The sequence below is a fragment of the Panthera onca genome, chromosome A1 (genome assembly GCF_046562875.1).
Source record: "Panthera onca isolate mPanOnc1 chromosome A1, mPanOnc1 haplotype 2, whole genome shotgun sequence".
NCBI lineage: Eukaryota > Metazoa > Chordata > Mammalia > Carnivora > Felidae > Panthera > Panthera onca.
Window position 1 is genome coordinate 182,966,916 of NC_138339.1, and position 14,709 is coordinate 182,981,624.

Consider the following 14,709-nt stretch of genomic DNA (forward strand, 5'->3'; position numbering starts at 1 on the left):
AAATAGAATAGAATAATATATTTATGTGTACTGGCTCAATCATATTTCTATACTATATACAATTATCTGAGAAGGGAGACATTTGTCAGTGGCTGGTTAATACCAAAGGAAGAAGGAAAGTAATCTATGATATGATATAGGTATGTGAATGAGGAGGGCGAGGAGACATAAAGGAGCAGGAGTAATTAAAATTGAAATATAACATAATATAAGTAATTGTAATTGAAATTTTAAGCTGTTATAAATTCATATTAGAATATTATAGCTTTAGGATGTTAAATGCAATTCCTGTGATAACCTCAAATTACATACCTGTAGAACATATACATGAGGAAATGAGAAAGAAGTTAAAAACTTCATCACCAAAAATTCACTACACACAAGACAACACTGCAGGACATGAGGGACAACAACTATAAAGTACAGAGAAAAGAAATAACAAAATAGGAGAATTAAGTTCCTCCTTATCCGTAATTACTTAAACGTAAATGCGTTAACTCTCCAGTGAAAAGACAGAGCTGGCAGAATGAAACAAAAGCAAAAATCCAACTAAATGCCATTTACAAGAGACTTACTTTAGATCCAAAGATACAAATAGGTTGAAAGTGAAAGGATGGAAAAATATATTCTAGGCAAATAATAATCAGAAGAGACTAAGGGTATCTATACTAATATCAGGCATAATAGACTTAGATTTAAAAAAAAAGTTACAAGAGACAAAGAAGGACAGTGTATATTAATAAAAGTTCAACAGTAGGAAGATATTATAATTATAAATATTTACATACATTAAAATATATGAAAGCAAAAATTGACAGAATCAGAGGGAACATAGTTCTACAAAAATAGTTGAAGATTTCACTACTGCATCTTCTATAATGGAAAGAACAACCAGACAGAAGAAAATTTAAAAAATAGAGTATTTGAATAATACAATGAACAACTACATCTAAAGGATATATACAGGACGCTATACCCAACATCAACAGAATGCACATTCTTCTCAAGTGCACAAGGAACATTTTCCTGGAGAGATCATCTGTGGACCACAAATTAGAGCTCAATAGATTTAAAAAGTTGGATATCATATAAAGTTTATTCTCCAAGCACAGTGGGATGAAATCATAAATTTCAGAAGGAAAGTAAAATAGCAGGAGGGAATAAAATAATAGACAGTTGGAAGAGCCACAAATATGTAGAAATTAAACAACACATCTTAAAGAAATAATGGATCAGGGACGCCTGTGTGACTCAGTTGGTTAAGCATCTGACTTTGGCTCAGGTCATGATCTCATCATGGTTCGTGGGTTCAAGCCCCACATCGGCCTCTGTGCTGACAGCTTGAATCCTGGAACCTGCTTCGGATTCTGTGTCTCCCTCTCTCTCTCTGCCCCTTGCCCGTTTGTGCTTGACTGTCTCTCTCTCAAATATAAATAAACATTAAAAAATTTAAAAAAAAGAAACAATGGATCAAATTAAAAATCTCAAGAGAAATTACAAAGAAGTTAAAAATGAATGAAAATAAAATACAACATACCAAAACATGGGATCCAGAGAAGGCAGCACTAATGGGAAGATGTAAGCTATAAACACTTGCATTGAAAGAAAAACAAAAGAAAACAAAACAAATAAAAAAATAACCACAAACCAGCAACGTACATTTACAATTTAAAGAAGTGGGAAAAGAAGGAAAAAAAGTAAACCTAAAGCTAGCAGAAGAAAGGAAGTGGTAAGGATTAGAGCAGAAATAAGTATAATAAAGACTAGAAAGAAAAAAACAGTAATCAATGAAAAGATAATCAAAAGATTCTTTGAAAAGATAAAAAAAATGGACAAACCTTTAGCTTGATGGATTAAGAAAAAAAGAAAACTCAAATTCCTAAAATCAGAAAATAAATGTAATTAATATCAATTCTATGGAGATAAAAAGGAGAGTACTCTGAACAATTGTATGTCAATCAATGTATAACTTAGATGGAGTAAACAAATTCTTAGAAACATACCAATTACATGAAGTATTTAGAGTAGTCAAAAGCACAGAGAAAGAAAGTGAAATGTTGTTTGCCAATGCCTAGAGGGGAGGGGAAAATGGACTTACTGTTTAATGGGTGGTGATAGTTACACAAAAACATGAATGTACTTACTACCACTAACCTGTACACTTAAAGGTGGTTAAGGTGGTAAATTTTATGGTACGTACAATTTGCCATAAAAAAAAAGTACTGCTGTAAATCTTTAAGAACAATACTGTCAATGCAATAGGAAAATGGGCAAGAAGACTAAATAGGGATTTCTGAAAAAAAATTGCCAATATATCAAAAAAAGGTATTTAAACCACATTAGTAATCAGAGAAAATAAGCAAAACCCATAAAATTCCTTTTCATACTCATTTTTGTGGTAACAATTTTAAAAGACTGACAAGTCCAAGAGTAGTAGGAAATGGAAATGTTTTAAAACATTTGCACTATTCATGGAAATGTATACTGGAGAGTAGTTTGGCTTTATTTAGGAAAGGTGAAAATATATATTCCCTAAGACCAAAAACTATTTCATCCCTCAGAATAAAGTTAGAATCTAGGGTGGCATAATGCATGCGTAGGAATGATTACAGCAGGATTCTCAATAGCAGAGGGAAAAATGGTCAATACAATGAATAAATAAATTGTGATTGATTCTAAATGTCAAAATCATTAAAAGCAAGAATGCAAGACTATATTTTAATAAAAATGAACCTACAGTTATATAAAATAACTGGAAGAGGTCAAAAAACATCTTGTTAGATGAAAGAACAAAGAAAAAAGTCTGCCTACAGTATGAACTCTATACATAAAATGTTCAATAACATAATATAAAACTATACTGTTTTAAAGATGTGTACATCTTTAGGGACACAATAGAGACAAATGAAATAATGAATATCACAGAAGTCAATACAGAGGTGAATTCTGGGAAATAGCTGTTTGTGATTGAAAAAAATCATGAAATGAGGGGAGAGGACTATGAGTTGCTGGTGATATTTTATTATTTCTTGACTATAGTGGTGTTTATACAGACACTCACAATATGATTATTCATTAAATAATATATTTTGTTCTTTTGTTATCTGTAGGAATCATTACTAAAATGTGATCTTGGTTAATATTTTATTTTTATTATCCTTACTATTCTTTTTAAGTACTGATACTTATTGTACAAATAAGTATCTCATTACTTGCAGTGCCTTTATCATGTGTTTTTGCTATAACTTAAAAAGAATACCACAGCATTAAATTTACTTTTACAGAGCACTGAGACCTACAATTTTCAGTGGGAGTTTTGTGTGTAAAAGGACACCCAAAGACAGAAAGAAGCGGCATGACCTAAATCCCCAAGTAGTCATGAAGATAGTGACTTTGAAACATATGTCAGGAATATTTTAGGAACTGAGAAAAATACAGATGGTGAATACATATGTGTAAAAGTGATACTATTACAAATTGTGTATATAAATACAAACCATATCATAATTAAAACAAATCCCTTCAAACCCAAATGAAAACTTAGATTTTTATTTAAGGAAATAAAAATATTTCAAGATATTTAAATTCAAGTATAATTCAAGATACTGGATATAATGGAACACACTTAAAGCTGAACACATGGATTTTTCTGTTTAGAGAACACAGCATTTTTCTGTATTGTTGCAAAAGCTTATTACAATGAGAATAATAGGTACAGTTGACCCTTCAAAATTGGTTTTGAACTGTATGGGTCCACTTATATTTTTTTCAAAAAATACAGTACAGTACTATAAATATATCTTCTCCTGATTTTCTTAATTATACTTTTCTCTAACTTAATTTTAAGAATATATATAACATATAATATACACAATATGTATTAATTGACTGTTTATGTTATTGTTAAAGCTTCTGGTCAACAGCAGGTTATTAGTAGATATATTTGGGGGGAGTCAAAAGTTATATATGAACTTTTGACTATGCAGGGGTCAGTGCCCCTAATCCTCACATTGTTCAAAGCCAACCGTATATGCAAAAAAAAAAAAAAAAAATGACAAAAGGACATAGTAAACTATTTAAACATTACTTTAGTATCCACTACCACAACGTTTTCCCAAACTATATATACATATATATGACAAATGTACGTATCAAGTTATTCCCACTTTATAAATGATGAAATGAATTAAATTATCCAATCACTGATTGTGATACCAAAGCTAGTAAGTACAATCTTAAAATAAAATTTAAGGCTGATTGTTGTGTAATTTATACATGACTAAGAGGAATTGCTTTAATTTAAGGCCCAAATATTTCCTAAAAATAAACAAATAAATAAACCAGATTATTGTTCCAAATATACTATGTACTGCCTTAAACCATATAGAAAATAATTTAGCAAGTAGGGTCTTTTTAAAGGGAGGAATGAGGAGATGGAACAGCTCTAAGCAACAGATATTGACTAAATAAGCATTTACTGAGGCTATTAAATCTGAATAAATGAAGCAAAGAGTGAAAGGTCCTGATAATTTAAATAAGCCAACTAAATAGGGTGAATTTCTCAGGGGAAGAAGTGGCAAAAGAAATGATAGGAATGGGAATAGATTTCCCAACTTTACAATTGAACGTATGGTGAAGAATTTCACACACACACAAAATGACGCTTGATTCTTTGACCTGTTCTGAACAGGTTATAGAGGAGTTCCTCTATAACTCAGTATGGTGTGAGGATGAGGGCTGGATTTACCCTAACAAATATTTGTCTGAAATTTGAGAACTAGCTTGCTTTGATGTCATCATTGTGCCTTAACAACAGGGGTAAGCCCCTTTGCAAAGGGCAAGAAACATTCTCGGCTGTGATTCTGGGATACTTTTTTGTGATCTTTGCTAGCTCTCAAATTTAGAGTATAGGAAACTGACAGTTCATTGAAACACAATCCTGAGCATGTGTACATCATCTTCCATTAAACTATCCTTCTTCTAAAATATTTCCTATCATTCACTTTCCCCCCAAATTGTCTCTGTAGCTAATTAAATTTTATCTCTTTAAAAAGCTTACTTAGCGTTTTCAATTGCTTCTAAGAAAAAATCCGTAATACTTAACATCACTCTATTTTGTCTATGATTTAGCCCTAAACATATCTACAATAAGAATTTCACTCGCCAATACATTATTTCCTTGTTTTGATCTGTAAATAATTAATATATGTCTTTGTCACCCTACACGAAGCAAACCCAATCCTTGGGCCTGTTAGCTATGATAAATCCCAAATCACACAATGCACTCTAGATTTATGTTTGTTTCTGTTGCTAAAATTGAAAAAAACAGAGTGCATTTTTTGGATTTGCTTCACTTTAAGCCTTCTACTTTGGAAAATTGTTAATGGAACATTTGCCTTGCTGTGTAAATCACATTCTTGTTTTTTGTTCATTTTTCTGTTTTTGTTTTTATTTTTTATTTTTTTGATGGCTGACCTAAATACTCATTTCATATTATGGAAAGAGAAAAAAACAAACCAAGTCATTAGCTCAAGCTTATATTACAGTGTTGCTAAGTGAGACCAACTATGAAATGAATTTTAGAGAATGAAACAAGATGCTTAAATATATGATATGACAGAAGGAAGAAGATCAGTCAGAATTTAGGTTTTGTTTTGTTTTGTTTTGCAAGGGCACACATTACAGAAATTCTCAGTATTAGAGAAACTTATGTGACATTAGTTACAGGACAGGATCCTAGAGCAACAAAATGGTAGTTGCAGTTTATCAGCTATTGGGTGATCCACTTGAGTTTAGGAAACTTTTAGTGGGGAGGAATAGTTGGAGGTGTGTTTTTCAAGGGTCATAGTGAAACATTTTTAATATTTTAGGGGCTTTAATAGTCATTCCTCTCTACCAGCATTTGCTAACATCCTTATGCTGAATATCAGTGTCCAGACTCTCACCTATATACAGATTTCCAAGTCTGAAGAACAGGTGAAGTCCAGTTGCACAGGATACGTTTGAGTTTCAAGTAGATCACTAGTTTCATGTGACTGTTCTTTGTTATAAAGTCATTCATCAGGTAGTGGCTATATAAAAGCACCTATGGCTCTGGACAAGATATAATACAGAATTGTGAAGTCAAGGAGCACAATAATCATTAATACACTCAAAGTGCTTCTTTTAGCAACATTGACTCTTCACAATCCTAGTCAGAAAAAAAAAAATCCTACATCTGAATTTCCCAACTTGGAAAGTGGCATAGTGGCCATGTTTCCAAGTTTTCATCTCTCTCTGTTTAGTTTTTTTATCCTCTCAGTTAAATGTTGTCAAGTACCAAGGATTAGCTATTTAAAAATGTAATAGAAATAAAGGGAAATTTTTAAAAAAATTCATCCCTGTTAATTAAAAATTTATAATTTTAAACTACAAAAAATGGCTTAAAGGTAGTTATATAAAAAGAGAGAGAGAAGAGAGAGAAAACAATTAGTGGTTTTTTGCATTCAGATCTGTGTCTGGAAATCTTAGTCAGAAGTAGAAAAATTGGCTATATGATCCAAAACTTTTGGAAAAGTTGAATTATTTACGATGCTATCTGTTTCTAGATAATCCCAAAGGCTCTCAGCTTTATATTTGCAAGCATTGAGGACATCCAGGTCATGGAAGTTGATATATTGTGAGTTTGGAAATGTAAATCCAACAATATGTGCTTTCAAAGATAACTACTGGGTTGGTAGGCTCTGATATGGTCTTTTTCCAATGAAGTACAAGACCTCCTTATGTTGTTTTTGAGGTTTTCCTTCAGTAAATCTGCCTAGACCTGTTAGTTATAAACTTTTGTATATTGCAATAAACCTTTACAAGATGGCAGTCCATTATTGGACATGTAATTGCCAGCCTCGCAAGGTGAGAGTTGAGAGAATGATAACCTATGATTTCTGGTCAGTGAATTTTTAATGGCCAAGGAAGTTAAGAATACCTTAGGTCATGGCAGCTCATCCTTCAAATAATTGTCCAAGCTTTATTTGTTCTTTTATTTTTCACTACTGATGCAGGATGATAAAGATGATGGAGTTTCTGCATGATGAGCAGTACCATGTATAGCTCTTTGATTACAGTTATTGTAAAATAGCTCTAGATAAAAAGCTTAGTAATATACCAAGTTGAATATACAAAGTCTAGAAGGCTGATTGTTGTTCTTTGTTTTGTTTCATCTTGTTTATTTTCTAGTTATTAATGCATTTGCCATTTGGCAGAGAAAACCTTATGGCCATCTGAAAATATATGGACGATAGTAAACATATATCCATATCTACTTGAAAGAAGCTATTAATTTGTAAATATCAAGTAGATATTGAAACTTTTGCCCTTGTTCATGCCTACATTTTGCAGGTTTGCCTGGATTACAAATTTGGAATATGGGACATGTGCCAGAAACATCCTAAGCAGTTTTGAGTGAAATGATCCTAGTTGTAGTGATTTTAAGGTATCAGCCAATTTATCTTTGCTTTTGTGTTCAAACTGAATAACTATGTTAATAAATTATGTTATCTAACTATCTTAACAAATTATTGTAATCAATAGTTATTATGTAAGTGAGACTATATAATAAACAAAATAGACATGAACAGGCATTTATAGCAATTTAATTTATATTAAAAACCAAACTGATTGTCATTAGTTGTATTTGATAGTCAAGTATATTGAGTCTAGGAAAAAAACATTTTGTAGAGTTATTATGCAAGCCTTTCTGCTTATACATAAGTATATTTTAATGTGAGGACTTCAATATATCTTTGTGGGAGAACAATTCAACTCATAAAAGTACACCCTCGGTCCTTCCTTAAATTAATATCTTTCCTAGGTACAAAATAAGTTCATCTCATCCTGACACCCTCAAAAGGATTAATGCATTCCATTGTCAACTCAAAGTCCCAAGTCTCAGCTAAATAATCAACTCAACTAATCTAATTTAGTTATGAGTGAGAATCCAGGTATGGTTCATACAGAGAGAAAATTCATTGTAATCTATGGACTTGTGAAATTAGAAAACAAGTTATACACTTATAGAATAGAATACATTGTTGGGATGGTCATAGGATTGACATTTCCATTCCAAAAATATAGAAGTAGAAGAAAAAGAGGTCTCAAGTCCCAGGCAAGTCCAAAAACAAGCAGGGCAAATTAAATAAGTTATCAAGGTTTGAAAATAATCCTGGACAGGAGACTTTTGTAGTTCTCCTCAATTTTCTCCACCTGAACTGCATGTCATCTCACTGACCCTGGCCCAGTGTCATTCTGTGGGGAAAACATGGAAATTAGAGAGCTACCAAGTTTCTTGGTCTTTTCTTCTTACCTGCACTATTGCAATACAGATGGTCCCCGACTTAACAAGGGTTCGACATACAATTTTTCAACTTTATACTGGTGCAAAAGTGATACACATTCTTTAGACATCATAATTGGAAATCTGAATTTTGCTCTTTTCCTGGACTGGTGATATGTGGTATGATCCTCTCTTGTGATGCTGGGCAGCAGCTCCCAGTCAGCCACATGATCACAAGGGTAAATACATGATATACTTACAACCATTCTGTTTTTCTCTTTCAGTACACTATCCAATATATTAAATGAGATATTCAATAGCTTATTATAAAATATGCTTTATGGGGGTGCGTGGGTAGCTCAGTCGGTGAAGCTTCCGACTTCAGCTCAGGTCATGATCTCACAGTTCGTGAGTTCAAGCCCCGCATCTGGCTCTGTGCTGTCAGCTCAGAGCCTGGAGCCTGCTTCAGATTCTGTGTCTCCTCTCTCTGCCCCTCCCCCACTTGTGCTCTGTCTCTCTCTGCCTCTCAAATAAATAAATGTAAAAAAAAAATTAAAAAAAAAAAAAAATAAAATAAAATATGCTTTATGTTACAGGAATTTGCACAACTGCAGGTCAGTGTAACTGTTCTGAGCACATTTAAGGTAGTCTGGGCTAAGTTGTGATATTTGGTAGGTTAGGTGTATTGAATGCATTTTTGACTTAACGATATTTTCACATTATGATGGGTAAAGCATAACCTCATCGTAAGCCAAGGAAAACCTGTATTTGTATAATAGCTTGATTATTACTTTTAGTTTGGCTCACTGCCCCAGTTGGCCACCTTGACACCTGGCAGCTTAACAGCTGGCATAAAGCAGAGTAGTTTTACTTTCAGGCTTGCTGTCTTCATGTTTATGTCACAGAAAAAGTATTTTCACTTCAGTGCCCTGGTAAGAGACAGAAATATATTATAAGGGAAAGTTTAAGAAAAAACAGGATCCATCAACAAACTATGATTCTTTAATTGCAAGTCCTTTTCCAAGTTCACCATGAAACAGGTAATCTTTTTCTGTTTCATCTACCGTAGACTTTGCCTAATATTTTGTTTGTTAAAAGTAAACACTGAAAAATTTATAAGAGTTGTTGAAAAGTTACATATTAAATTCTGAATCCCTGACAACAGCATTCTATGTTTCCTCTAGCTAAAATTAACTATACTTATTTTGCTTCTCCATAGATATGCTCTCAAAATATTCAAAGAAAGGTTTTTCATATAATTATTTTTGGTTTTGTTTATGTGTGATTGTGTATGCATGAATGCTTACATCTGTATGTTCATGTGAACAAGAAGATATACAGACAATAAACACAAAAGGGCTATATGTAGAAATTTCCAGATTTATATTTTTAAATAACTAAGATTAATATAGTAGAGGAGGGAAACAGCTAGATTGATTATTTCAAGTTGGGACAGGAAATAATAAATATTATATGGCAGATCTGAATAAAATACAAATTGAAAAATATGCTTATCAAAATTAAAAACTCAATGAGTAGACTAGATACCAGATTTAAACTGAAGAAAATTGGTGAATTGAAGACAGATCAGAAGAAAGGAAAAAGATAAGAGAACACCTAAAAAAAAGTCATAAAATACATCAATCATACATTTTCAAACCCTCACAAACCCTGGGAAAATGAAGGGAGATCTATAAAGCAGCCAGTAAGATGGGGAATGGATCTATTTTATCTTATCTTCAAAGAAGAACAATCACACTTATACACAGAGAAGCAATAATCACACGTTGTAATTAAGAGTAACAGTTGACTTTTAAGCAAAAAATTTGAAAGCTGTAAGTATTCATTAATAATAGAAAACCAAAAGGGGGCCTGGGTGGCTCAGTCAGTTAAGTGCCTGACTTCGGCTCAGGTCATGATCTCACGGTTCCTGGGTTAGAGACCCACGACGGGCTTTGTGCTGACAGCTCAGAACCTGGAGCTTGCTTCAGATATCGTGTCTCCTTCTCTCTCTGCCCCTCCCCCACTCACTCTCTGTCTCTCAAAAATGAATAAACATTAAAAAAAATTAAAAAATAATAGAAAACCAAGTGCAAATGAAGAAGGTATTTTGTCCCAAGTACAAGCAGTAAGAGGGTCCACTATAATCAATTTAATTTTTTTGTAATGTTTATTTTTGTGTGTGTGAGAGAGAGAGAGAGAGAGAGACTGTGAGTAAGGGAAGGGCAGAGAGAAGAGGGAGACAGATTCCGAAGCAGGCTCCAGTCTCTGAACTGTCAGCACAGAGCCCGAGGCAGGGCTCGAACTCAAGAACCGTGAGATCGTGACCTGAGCCAAAGTTGGCCACTTAACCAACTAAGCCATCTAGGCGCCCCTGTAATTAATTTAAATAAATAATAAAACTGAGTAGAAATGAGCCTGCTTTGTATTATGCACTGGCATTTCTAAATAGCATCAATGATAAAGCATACCTTCCTACCTTGGTTGGTTATTTGGATCCTCCCTACTGTTTCAGAATACTGCAAAAAAATGTATTGGTTTAGAATTATAAGCTCCATAAAAATCCTCTTCAAGAATGAAGGTGGATACCTAGGCATTTTTGAAGATTCCCCTTGTGTCCTACAAACTTCCTAGCCACACTTATTAGTTATGGCAGCTTTATTTCTTTGTTTTAATTTCTTTCTTTCATTGCTTTGTCTTACTGTGCTGGTTAAATCTTCCAATAAAATGCTGAAGAGAAATAGTAGATGGACACCCTTGCCTATTCCTTGATTTTAGGTGGAAAAGTGCCAGTCTTTTACCATTAAATATAATGTTAGCTGCCTTTTAATAGTTTGAAGAAGTTTCCTTCTAAGAATGGATTTAAAACAAAATAAAACCAAACCAAACATCTGACAATACCAAATATTGGCAAGGATGTACTGGTCACATTTCAATGTGCACACCCCCTTTGGAAAGTTTTTTTGGAAGCATCTAGTCATGCTGAAAACAATTTCTAAACCAAATTGTATTCACATATGTACCAAAAGATACCTACAACAATATCAGTAACAATATTATTTGTGAAAGTTCCAAGCTGGAAAATTGAAATATCAAACCATAAGTTGCAATTAATTGGGATATATTTACCCAAATGAATAACACACAGAAATTAAAATGGCATAGCTAAAGCTACAGTCAATGGCATTCAGAAATCGCATAAAAGTAATGCTGAGCAAAAGAAGCAAAACCTGAAAGACTACATATAATACAATTAACTTATATAAATTTAACACATAAGCAAAACCACTCTGGATTGATTTGTTAGAAATAATAGTGCTTAACTTTGGGTATGAAGGCAGCTTTTGACATACTGGTTATGTTCGCTTACTCACTTGGATTATTTAAAATATACAAATCTCGGGGCTCCTGGGTGGCTCAGTGAGTTGGACATCCGACTTCGGCTCAGGTCATGATCTCGCGGTCTGTGAGTTCGAGCTCTGCATTGGGCTCTGTGCTGATAGCTCGGAGCCTGGAGCCTGCTTCGGATTCTATGTCTCTCTCTCTCTCTCTGCCCCTCCCCTGCTCATACTCTGTCTCTCTCTCTGTCTGTCAAAAATAAGTAAACATTAAAAAAAAATTATATATACAAACCTCTCTGCATACATGTTTTGCTAAGTTGAAAAAAATAAGAAAATTTGTGCAAATAGAAATATGCTATAATACAATTTGGGCCACCTTTAGCTTCTTTGCATCTGAGAATGAAACATAGGTCACCAGGACTTCTACTGGTGCCATCCAAGGAAATTTGGCCAGGGTTCTCATGGTTGTACTGTCTGCTCAAACCGGCATGGTCTGATCCAGAAAAAAAGTGCCACAGTATGTGCCATCAGTTCTTCTGTCAGTACACAAAGGATGTAGACTTCATTAAGTTGAATTAGGAGAACTTCCTTGAATGGGTCATCCAAGATACTTATTTCAAATGTAGAATTCCAAGATACCTACCTTAATGCTAAATCATTGTACATAAAGTTAAAATACCTCAAGTATTAAATAAATAAATAAATAAATAAATAAATAAATAGATAAATAAATAAATAAAAGAAATTTGGACCTATAAACCAACATCTATTTCCCCCTCTATCTTCCTGCAATTAGTTCAAGAACATTGAGTTCAAAAACATGCAGTAAAGGGAGGATCAAAATGAATTTAGAACAACAGAATAATTAGCTTTGTGTTTCAAATTCGATTTTTACACTTAAGGCATGGACAATAACTTCAAAATGAGAGACTTCATCTTCAAGACTCTGCTATTTTAAAGAACGAAAGACAAAGTTTTGAAGGACACCAAGCTTAATATGTTTGTCATTAAAAGAAACAGGAAGAGAGAACAGAGAACAGAGAAGGACTGCATTTCCTTTCTCCCACAGTCTTGTTAAAGATTACCCATATGTGTACCTTTCTAATGGGGGATATGCTCAATCAAATCCATAAAGAAATCCACTATATAAGAATGGTAAACTAGCTTTAATGGAGAAATGGTAGTAAGAATAAGCACCTCAGCATAAGGCTTAAGTGTAAGACTTGAGAAACCCTCTCCCGCTAAGTATCTTGGGACCAACCCAAGAAAGAGTTTTGGAAAGAATTTCAGTTTGCATCATTTCTTACTTTTATCTGAATATTTGTAAAGTACTATATATGACAAAGAGCAAGCAGACCTGAAAAACACTTGGCACTTGAAAAAAATCTAAATTTCCTAGGTGGCTAGGATGTTCATGGGTCTAAACTCTTATCAGATGGAACAAAGAAAGAAGCTTATGATGAATATGAGATAAAGTGTGTTTCTGAAAATGCTTGCAGATGAATAGACCAAATTAGCTCCTACTACCTATTCCACACCAAAATCTGGATGCTACATAAGGCACTATGTCAACTGGACTTTAGAAGTCATAGGAGAAATAATATGTAGAAGACAGAGCCCTGTATTTATTAGGTTAATTGAAAAATTGAAAAATTTTTGAAAAATTATTCAATTGAAAATTGAAAAACTGAAAAATTATTGAATTTTGAAAAATTGTTTCAAATTATTGAAAAATTATTCACTTCATTAACATTATCTCAAATGATTAAGTTATGCTACTGGGACCAGAAGATTAGGGCATGAGATAATATTTTGTTTGTTTTCTAGAAAAAAAAATTGTAACTTTACACACTTCATTTTTAATTATGAAATTTTATCTGGCTCCTCATTAAATAATGATTATTTGTTTAATATCTTGTACTTAGTGGACTCCTATAGCCAGAGAAGCTCAAAGGTCCTATAGAGTCCAATGATTTTTAAAAGGAACTAAGGCTGGGTGCGCCTGGGTGGCTCAGTCGGTTAAGCGTCCGACTTCGGCTCAGGTCATGATCTCACGGTCCTTGGGTTCGAGCCCCGCGTCGGGCTCTGTGCTGACAGCTCAGAGCCTGGAGCCTGCTTCGGATTCTGTGTCTCCCTCTCTCTCTGACCCTCCCCCGTTCATGCTCTGTCTCTCTCTGTCTCAAAAATAAATAAAACATTAAAAAAAAAAATTTAAAAGGAACTAAGGCTGAATTTACTGAGGGGAAAAAATTACCTTACCATCATCCATACATTTCAAAAGAGATCTTCTCCAGTTTCCAAATTGTAGTCACTTAAGCCTTTTAGCTAATTTACTTGTGTCTTTGTTCCTCTGCTCATTGTATGATCTTAGTCATAAATAGATTTTAAAATTTAAATTTTCTATTCAAATTAGTGATTGACATTTAACTTACCAAAATTTTAGCAAAGTATCTCATGTTCAGCCTATTCAAATCATCCAAAATATGTCCTGATAGTTTCACAACTTATTTCTTAAAAATTTCCTGAGAAAGAAACAGGAGAGTGTTTTCACATCAAAGTATCTACTGCTCATGTCAAAACTATCAACTGAAATATTTTCAGGTAATATGCTTCAGAGTTTATTGATATATGCCTATACTGTAGAGAAAAATAAGATGAATATAATGCTTTGACACCTCTTAAATAACACACGTTTTGGCCACTTGATGTTTTGCTAAATCTAATGCAAGTCTTGGAAAATCATGATATTTTGAATTATTTACCATCTATATGATAAAGAAGATTTCACATGTGGATTTCTGAGTGATTTTAGTTATAAAATAACTGACAAATAAATGACCAGTAGGAAGACATAAGTAGTAGCTAATTGACTAAGGTAAATAAATATAATCAACTTTGATGCCATTTGCAGATAACCAATGAAACAAAGTATTTTGTATCAAACTGCTATACATTAACCTGGAATAACATAATGAAAGTTAATAAGGTGGGAATAGTAACTAACTGGAATATCAAAAACTTCAAGCCTGAATGTAGATATCTAAGTAAACTCACAAGTAG

At 33.3% G+C, this 14,709-nt stretch overlaps 1 pseudogene; it reads left to right on the top strand.

Moving 5' to 3' along the window:
- Window positions 1–7,960: 7,960 nt before the first annotated feature.
- LOC132675621 (small ribosomal subunit protein uS14 pseudogene) lies at window positions 7,961–12,228 on the top strand (annotated as a pseudogene).
- Window positions 12,229–14,709: the final 2,481 nt, after the last annotated feature.